An 8,755-nucleotide genomic window follows, 5' to 3' on the forward strand; every position below is an offset into this window, starting at 1 on the left:
CAGAACTGGGGTTCAGAGAGATTACATTATTCACCCCAAGCCACCGAGCTTCGGCTGATTCGGGCCAGTTTTGTGCAATTCCAGAGCCACGGAGTCCTGCCCACACCAGGCTGGAACTGAATTGATGACGGCTTTCTCAGATGGACCTAGTGAGGGCTAGGCTCACACACACACACCACTTCAGAATAAGATCCGGGCTCTGATGAAGTCCCAGCGACGAATAGTTTTCAAATAGTTTTTTCTATTTCACAGTTTTCCCTAAAGGCAAAACAATTTCCTTGTGCCTTCCACAGGTTTTTGGTTTTGTGCAATATCAACCCAGAATAACTATGCTTCCTAAGAGAGAAATGACCAAACCCTAAGGCCTAACTTTTCTGCAATACCAGGAGAAATAAGTTCTATAAAGAAAGTGGCTTTGTATGCCTAATGCTTTGTGAAGGTGAATATTTCCCCCCACATCTAAATGAACAATTATTTAGGTACTAGTTAGTAGCCCTGCCCAGGGGTACCAGTAGCTCTCTGCCCACTGTCCCTACCTGCCCTTCCCCACCTTTTCCCCCTCCCTCTTAGCTTGCTGCCCTGCCCCTTCCTGTACATCTTTTCACACCTGCTTGTAGTTCGCTGCCCCACCCTCCTGTAGATCCAAGATCTGGTCTTTATGCCTCAAGGCATAATAGATAATTAGCATATTTCTCTCTTATTATATAGGATTGTGTACCAGTATCTTGTATGTCTTTCAATGGACCGGATAAAGAAAAAATCACAAGAGAAAAAGTGATTATGACAGTATTGTTTGTCCATAGTATGTGTAAGCTCAAATGTGTAAAAGGAGGATAAATCCTAGCACACATCCCTTCTCCAGGAAACCAAAGAGAAAGTGATATTAAGGATGAAGTAACAGGATCCATATCGGCAATACCAAAAGATGACCTAAGAGGGCTTTACCTCTCCTCCCCTCCAAAGTGTTAATCACCCCAAATAAACTACCCGAAATAACTGTACCATCTAAGTTAAAATAGGTTTTACTATTGTAATATAGGTTCAGGCAAGAGCCCTAGTCCTCCATTTCTAAGCAGAAAGATACCCCCACACCCTATTTAGAAATTTTGGGGCTATTCACCTTTCTACATATAATTAGTGAATAATCATACAAAAGGCTCTACAACTAGGGGGGCAGATGATTAAGAGCTTGGGCTCTGGAATCAGAGCTGGTGTAAGCATTACTTCTCCATGTCTCAGTTTCCTCAGCTGCAAAATGCAAGCAAAGTAATTTCTCACAGGGTTCACCGGAGATCAAGCAAGCTACACTTTATAACAGCATAATATCAGAACGCAGGGAATCTTCTTGCTACATTACAAGTGTCAGTTATTGTTGGGAAGCCATCTCTCTTTATTTATGTGCTAGAGGCCCAGTGCATGAAATTCATGCACAAGGGGGGCGGTGTCCCTCAACCCAGCCTGCACCCTCTCCAATCTGGGGCATCCCTCTCACAATCCAGGACTTCTGGCTCCCAACTGCTCACTGTCCTCCCTGCTGGCCTGGTCACCCCTAATTGCCCTCCCCCACAGGCCTGGTCGCCCCCAGCTGCATTCTCCTGCTGGCCTGGTTGCCCCTTACTGCCCTCTCTGCAGGCCTGCCCCTCCACCTGTCGCCCCTTAAGGCCTGGTTCCCTCCAACTGCCCTCCCCTGCAGGCCTGGTCACCCTCAACTGTCCTCCCCTGCAGGCCTGGTTCCCCCAAATGCCCTCCTCTGCTGGTCTGGTTGCCCCTAACTGCCCTCCCTGCAGGCCTGGATCCCCTAACTGCCTCCCCTTCAGGCCTGGTTCCCCTCAAATACCTTCCCCTGCAGATCTTGACCCTACCCTACATGCCTGGTTGCTCCCATCTGCCCTCCCCTACAGGCCTGATCACCCACAACTGCCCTCCTCTGAAGGCCATCACACAGACCCAATCCACATGGGGCAACCATCTTTGACTACATGGGGGTAGCCATCTTATGTGTTGGAGTGATAGTCAATTTGCATATCACCTCTTTATTATATAGGAGGATTTCAGAAATTATGTGCTGCTTCAGAGCTGAAGCTAAGGACTTGTTGATCACCTCCCATTTACCAAGATTACAACAAATTATTCGACTGCACTGGCATGTGAGTGATCTGATGTTGGACATGAATAAGGAATTTTGCTGTATAAACCAGTGAGTTTAATTTTTTTTAAGTAATGAGATTTTATGTGGTTGCTTAATCATTGTAGATTTATCAATATACCATCAGAAAACACAGATATTTCCATTAGAATTCATAACAGTGGCAAAATTACAGTTATGAAGTAGCAATGAAAATAATTTTATGGTTGGGGTCACCACAACATGAGGAACTGTATTAAAGGGTCGCAGCATTAGAAAGGTTGAGAACCACTGGGTAAGCCAATAAATTTCTCCAAGAAAGGAATCAACACCCCACCAGGCATTAAACCTTAATTCCTCCCATTAAACCTTTATTCTCAGTTACATTGCTCTGTAACTCAAAGGCAACATTTGTGAGTGGTCTAAGGCCCAAAATAAAGAGTACCTGGGGGGAAGAAATTTCTAGCTATTTGAAGCATCATTAAACACAAAAAGGAGAACAAGAAGTGGGAAGACAAGCCTATCATTTTCTTAAATCTCAGGGTCATTAGTTAATTTCTTACAGAGAAAGACAGATTGTATTTATATTTTACATTTTGCGGGCAGACAGGTTTTGAAGTTGTAGTCACAAGTTGGTTATAATTTAATGGAATTTAGGTGCAGTCAACAGTGCACATGAATGGTTTTGTTGCCTGAGTCATGGTGGACAAATGCAGATGAGCTGGTGGATAAATGCAGGCAATGCTCTTGATGATAACTTCCTCTGTAGCCATAGACTACCCAGACCCACCTCAGAATATTTTCCTGAGCACATCTGCCTATGGTTTGATACTGCTATACTTGGAACTCTCAGTATATTTTTTCTTTCTTTATTCTATTATTGGTATGCTGCTTTATAGGTAGTTCTTTAGTTATTTCATGTGTGACTTCTGCCTCTCAACTTTGTCAAAGGCTATTTGAGATCTAGAACAGTGTACTTACAATTTCATCTTTTTGTGATTAGCACATATCAGATGATTAGCAATGCCAGATGGATGATTGAAATTTACTCCCAATGACTAAGAATTATTATCCTTAGGCTAGGCTCCTGTGATGCAAGTGCTTCTTTTGAAAATAGTTTTTGTCTTTACTTAAGAGTTTGGGTCCTCTGTTTAAGGATCAGGGTCACTCTGATCAAAGTACCTGAGGCACTGTGGAGGAGCTCATCTTCCTTTGTTATCAGTGTCATCTTTCTGGTCTCCCTTCTCCGTAGGATTTCTTTAACCCAACAAAGAAATATAAAACCACACTAATGTCTCTGGGCCATTCTCAGGTCACTTTGTTTTAAAATGTTTTGACATCTGGGGAGGTTGTTTTATATCAACCATTTTTCTTCAAAATTAACTTGACAAATTTGGCCTGTTCTCCTTCATGTAAACATTAAGGATTGACTGGACTGTAAAATTCCACAAATAACCTTTGTGTCATTTTCACTGGAGTTGCATTTAACTTATAGATCAATTTTTTGTATTTCCATTTTTGAACATGATATATCTTTCTACTTATGAATGCTCTTATATTTATTTATTAGGTTTTATAATTTTCTCAGAAGAGACAGTTCACATCTTTTGTGATATTTCCCCAAGTTATATTTTAATTATGTTGCTATTGAAAATTGGGTCATCTAAAAATGACATTTTAAATTATTTGTCACTAGTTTAGTCATAATAGTTTTGTATTTTCATATTGTATTTGGCAACCTTGACAACTGTTCTTATTATTTGTAAGTAATTAAAAACAACAATAATAAAAAACTGCAACAAAACAAAGCAATAATCCCTGAACAAAGAAACAAAGAAACAAACAAACAAAACCTAATCATTTCACTCTAATATTCTGCAACTCTCAGTACCTTCCCATTTCCTGTGGTATCTAAGGTCCTCAGCATGATTGATTCTAAAGGCTGTCCACAATCTGATTGAGGCTGACTTTTCAAAGCTTCATTCTTACTGCCCTTTCCCATGTTCCTTGCAGATCCATGAGTGTTTACTGCTCTGCAACCACTCACTCAGTTCTTTCAGCCTAGAATACTCTTACTCTGTCTTTGTAATTTTCAGCTATGTGTTGCCTCATTTAGGAAGTCTTCCCTAGGTGGAAGCAATGTGTTATTTTATTATGCACCTTTAATCTCCATTATTAATGTAAAACCAAATTCTTTGTATTTATATTTTACATTTTGGGGGCAAACAATGGTCATATAATATTGACGTTAGAAGCTATTAGAGGGGATTGCAGAAACGCATTATAGGATTTAAAAGCATCAGCTTCTGGGTTTGAATCAACCTAGGCTTGAATCCCACTCAACCACTTTGTAATCTTGGGAAAATTACTTAACATCTCTGAGCCTCAATTTTCTCCTCTTGAAAATGGGGTTGCTTTGAAGATTAAAGGAGATGATCCATGTGAAATGTTTACCCTGATAACTGCCACATGGTAATTGCTCATTAATGTTGGCTCCTATGATGATAGATGCTCAATTTGTGTTGTTGAATAAGTCTATTTCTCATTTACAAATGAAGATACTAAGAGGGCAAAGAGACTTACTCAAGGTTGGGCCAGCTCTGTAACCAACATCTTTTTGCACTAATGAACAGGTATGCTGTCTTTCTGCTTTATCACCATAAGGCTAGTATGTCTTATCTGCTCACCAGACTGCTTTCGGAGTCACCCTTGTCTGTCTATTGTAGGGGTGTCGAACTCAATCAGAGAAGGGGCCAAAATCTAAAATCCAGCCTAAATCGCTGGCCGAATGGTTTACTGAACAGTCATAAACTGTCATTGTGATGGAAACGCAGCGGAGTGCAGTGATGACAGTGCGGTGCGGGCCACATTGCAAGGCCTGGCGGGACGGATTTGGCCCACGGGCCTTGTGTTTGACACATGTGGTCTATTGCCTCTAAGCATAGTGCCTTGCTTATGTTAGATCTCAATAAATGTTGAATGCAGTTTAACCCAAGTCCCCATCAAAAACAAAAATAACAAAATTTATTTAATCAGGGCATAGATTTGTCTACAGAATTTTACTAAGCTACAAATACGGCCCATGATCTCAAGAAGCATAATAAAGAAAAGTTTAATTTGAATGTCATTGTATTTTTAGGTGACACAAACAACAGGCCACGTAAGCATCAAAATTTCTAGGTAGATAAAAGTAAGCATTTCATATACTGTCAAGATAAAAGGATAAGAAAAGCAGACACATTATTTTTAACCTGTTGTACCCATGGCATTAATCATGGATTTAAAATTTGATTATAAAAGATAAGATAGTATCACCTTTATAGAAGTAATGAAATTTGGCAAGTTTTTATCATGAAAGTTAATTAGAACTCTGTGAGAGCAAGCAACTGAGTCACAGAGAGTAAATCTGTTTTCAGAGATGTAAAAAATAATGAATTGTCATGTCATTGTTTTTCATCTTAAAATACATAGAGAACTATTCATCTTTTTGGTAGCTTGGTTGGGAAATTACAGAATGTCTTATGCCATAATTAAGATTTTGTAATTTTTCATAAACAGAAACATGCATTAATAATTTAGCATAGAACAATAAACTAGCTTCAATTTTTCAACATTTTTCATTTCATAGCACACATAAACTAACTACTAAAATTCTGCAGCACACACGAAATATATTTTTTTCCAATCTGACTAAAAAAATGGTATAATTTTGGCTCATTCACACCAGAGGGCTGGTTGTATTGGCTGTTGTCATTTTTTTATTTGACAGTGTAAGGAAAAAGAGGTCAGTGCCCCTAACTAAATAGTCAGGTATTGCATGTTTTAAAAATTCTTGCAGCTCACCAGTTGAAAAATTGCTGAACTAAGTGCATAGATGAAAGGTAAGTTATTACTATAAAATCAAAGATGAGTTATTTCATAATTTATCTTTCTGCTCAGAAATGGCTTATTTGCTTGCCCATGTTCCATGTGTAGGGATATATTGATAAAATAGAAATGGTGCTCGACCATTGCTGATCACATCTTAAGACTATCACTTGCTTTTACCAAATAGTACTTTGAGAAAAGAATGAGAATACTCCATAGGAAATGGCATAAGGATCTAACTCTACAGCCCCTTTTCTACTAATATACTGCACATTATACGTCAGAAGATGTGCACATTTCTTTTCTGCACACCGGGGGGAAAAGAAAAGAAAACTTCTGGTCCCTTTGATGAATAGCAAATACCTAATACCTTTCTAGTTTTGGTATACCAAGATCTGATTATCACCTGAGTTTCTTAACAGTTGTTACAAACTGCTTGTGTATTCAAGGAGAAAAAAAAAATCCAAATGAAGAATAAAAAGAACAAGTGAAGTTGTAGTTTGGATGCCTTTTAAGTGCCTAAGTAATGTCATTGTGAAGTAAAAATTGCAGTTTTGAGTTTCACTTGTCTAGGGCAGCTTGTATACGGTCCAGCTCAGTAGGCCAAGTGTGTAGAAATTAATTATCATACAGCAGCTTTCGTTCTCTAAGAAGAACTCTCAGAAAATGTGCTCAGAGTGGAGAAATGCCAATTGGGTTAAGAGGTAATTTTATACTTTAAGGACAATTTTTTTTAAAGAAATTTATTTTACATTACTTTATGCTGGGAAAGGTTCATTATTATTTATAAAGCAGAACAAGCCCCAAAGTCCATCCATTCCCAACCTCATTGTCACTTTCTGTGTTCCAAAAACCACTAAACTCCCAAATAAGTAGGCTAATTCTTTCCTTACATAGCCATTAAATCTGCTTGGGGTATTACTTACTAACTTAAGTGGCAGCACTTTATTTAAAAATTTTCTTTTTCTCCAGGGAAAGTGTTCAAACACCTCATTTCTGTGCAGCCATAACTTTAGTGGAAGAGAATTGGCTTATCTCTTATCACTATAGCCCTAAATGTTATTTCTTTGAATGCCTTGGTTCTACATAGCAGGCAATTAATGCATACAATCAATGCTATTGAAATACTCTAGTGCATCCTTAGCAGACAATTATTATTCTGCTAATCATTTTACATGTTTAAGATGCTGTTGAAAATGTCATTTTTCATGTGAATATGGTCAATTAGATGATTAAATAGTACATGTACTATTTGTTGTAATATATTTTGGCAATTAATCTAAATATTGGTACCTGACTACTTTAAATGTAAAAGTTATAAAGGTGTGTTTAAAACCAAACTAACAACAACAAGAAGAAAACGTTAATTCACTTCCCTTTTCCTCCCCACCCCCACCTCCTGACTCCAAGCTACTGAAAGGCAGAATGATTCTTCTGGAGTGACTACTTTCACTCTGGTGGGCTGATTTTGTCTTATCTGTGGGCTCCGAGGCTAGCAGTAGAACCACTGGGTTGAAGGTATGAGATCTTCCAGGTCAGCATTAAGAACTTGTTGGCAGGTATAGCTGCTTCAAGATGACAGTGGCAATAGTTTCTGGGGGTAAAGGGTAAAGGAAGGGCTGGCTGTGCAAGAGGCCATTCAGGTGTTAGAGGAGTGGTTCCAATCCTGAGAGCTGTGACAAATGACTCCTTCAAGGGTGTGCTCCCTCTTCCTCACTGGGTCTTAAGAGCATTCATGAAATGCAGCCTCTTTGTAAGTGTAGAACAGGAATGGAAATTTACACTTCTGATTCTGGCCAAGCCATGCTGAGAAGTGGTTTGCAAAAGCTGTCCAAAAGAAAAGTTCCTGAGATGATTACGATTTTAAATTAGGAATAAAATAAAGAAATGAGACTGCTTAAAATTATGAGTTTCAACCCAACTCTTACTTCCATGTACTATTTTTGTTTTCATAAAGTACTAAGATGACCAGAAAAACTGATTTTTGCAAGGTTATTCACTTTTTGATAATTGAATAGAAATGAATAGAAATAATATAGAAATGATGGGGCATTTCCTTCTTACATTTCTCCTCCACCCTCTAGAAAATAATAAAATCAGAGCAGTTCTAAAAACATATTTTTCTACAGAAAAAAGTTCTGTAGAAGAACCTTTTGTGAAGAAAAATTATATTATACCTAAGACCAATTTTACATTTTATTTCCTCTGAGGCTTTTCTGGATTAGTTCAATGGAACCTTTTCCTCTTCCGAGCTAGAGCACTTTTTCTTCGGTAGTTATTTAGTACTGTTCTGCACTATTGAATTTTATATTTTTATTCATGTGTTCAGTCTTTCCTAAGATCATATACCTGCTATGCCCTGAGGGAAAGAGATACAAGTCAAAGGTAGAAACTTTACTTTAATACAACTTATAAACCATGAGTTCCCTTCCTCCCCGACCCCCACCAGCCAATGCAAATACCATGTCTCGCATATAGATGCTGAAAATATTCACTGTAGCTGGTTTAAAAGTGTTAGAACTGTAGTACTGAATTGGTTTTCTACATAGCAGGCAATTAATGCATACATCTTAAGTTTAATTTTTATGAATAGGTTACACATTCACATGTTAAAAAAAATCAAAATGATATTAAAATAAATATACTGAGAAGTCTAGCTCCCCCAGTCCTCATCCACTCTATATCTCTTACCCTTTGCAGGAAACCACTTTCTTCTATTCAATTTTTGTTTTTCTCTAGTACCTCTTTATAGAAATGCTAGCA

Source organism: Pipistrellus kuhlii, unplaced genomic scaffold, assembly GCF_014108245.1.
Source record: "Pipistrellus kuhlii isolate mPipKuh1 unplaced genomic scaffold, mPipKuh1.p scaffold_m20_p_12, whole genome shotgun sequence".
In the NCBI taxonomy this organism is placed as follows: domain Eukaryota; kingdom Metazoa; phylum Chordata; class Mammalia; order Chiroptera; family Vespertilionidae; genus Pipistrellus; species Pipistrellus kuhlii.